This window comes from Nilaparvata lugens, chromosome 1 (assembly GCF_014356525.2).
Source record: "Nilaparvata lugens isolate BPH chromosome 1, ASM1435652v1, whole genome shotgun sequence".
NCBI lineage: Eukaryota > Metazoa > Arthropoda > Insecta > Hemiptera > Delphacidae > Nilaparvata > Nilaparvata lugens.
Window position 1 is genome coordinate 91,835,530 of NC_052504.1, and position 1,768 is coordinate 91,837,297.

Consider the following 1,768-nt stretch of genomic DNA (forward strand, 5'->3'; position numbering starts at 1 on the left):
ACGTCTAGTGCATGATGGGAATTGGGAAATATTCATCTCACCAGGAAGTTTTCGCATACCGAATTCTGAGACAGAATTCAATAGAATATATTGTCCATTAGAGGTTGAAATTCTCCAACTTGGAATGTCCATCTATATAACACTTCCTTAGAAATTACTGACATATCTAGTGCATGATGGAAAACGTACTGTATACCAGACAAGAGTTATACTACTAATAATAATAATATCGAATGACCTGGCTGGCTCAGGTCTGATGTCAGAGTTTTCAGGTCGCATATGATGAATTTCAGGGCCTCTGACAATGACCTAACGACTGTACTAAGGAGTTATACAGCTACCACTCTACCAGAGAAGCAGAGTTACTCTAAGAGTTACAAACGTTACTATACCAGAGCATGGAATAACGATACTATACATTGGTTAACGTTTTTTTTTATAACGATACCATTAGATTGGTTATTGAAGCACAATAAAAATTTCAAGTACCCTTAATTTTAATGCAAAAATACTAGTTTTAACTTTTCATTCTGCTAGTTCTAACTTTTCAAGAGCCATTTTCAAGTGTAGTAGCCTTGAAAAGAAGAGTGGATAGATTGGTTATTCTATGACAAGAGTTGTACCTTAGAGTAAATATTATTAGATTGGTTGTTAAAACACAATGACAATTTTAATTACCCTTAATTTTACTGCAACACTGCTAGTTTCAACTCTTCAAGTGCCATTTTCAAGTGTCAGTAGCCCTAAAAAGAAGATTGGATGGAATGGTTATTCTATGACAGGAGTTTTACCATAGAATAAATATTATTAGATTGTTGTTAAAACACAATGACAATTTTAATTACCCTTAATTTTACTGCAACACTGCTAGTTCTAACTCTCCATGAGCCATTTTCAAGTGTAGTAGCCTTAAAAAGAAGAGTGGATAGATTGGTTATTCTATGACAAGAGTTGTATCATAGAATAAATATTATTAGCTTGATTGTTGTTTAGAACACAATGACAATTTTAATTACCCTTAATTTTATTGCAACACTGCTAGTTCTAACTTTTCAAGAGCCTTTTTAAGTGTGAGTAGCCCAGAAAAGAAGAGTGGATAGATTGGTTATTCTATGACAAGACAATTGTATGACAAAAGAGTTGTACCATAGAGTAAATATATTATTGTTAAATCTTTGCTGAGAAGATGTCCTTCATTAGCGCATGATCAGAAAACATCTGAATAAGTTTCTTATCCCAATCAAATTGATCCAGATTCAAATTCCTCACAGTGTGTGCCTCATTAAGCCTTCTAGAAAATAGCTCTCGGAGACAATGTCTACTGAGTCTTAATAATATCTGAGTAATAATTAATATACCAACTCAAATAATTAAAGAACTCATCTAAGGAGTTTCAAGTTATAAGAACTCATCTGAAATCTTTAATTTAGGCCTTTATAATTTTTTCGCCACACTGCACAGAAAGCAGCTGTTTTCCAGTCCCTAGGTAGATCTGAAAGACATTGTTTGCAGACGACTCTCGTCTGACGTCAACAGGTTTCTTTCCGGCCTGGGCCGAGAGTACCCTTTCCAGCCGCTAACATGGAACTAAGAAAGGTGATCAAAAAACTTTTCATTATTTGTGTTCATTATTCAATAATTAAAACATTTATCATAATATCATCTTATTTTCATTTGAAAGAATAAAGAAATAAACTCAATCTTCCACATAATTGAACATCATCTTTTAGGTTATTTAGACAAATCAGAATAAAAAATAAAAATACTT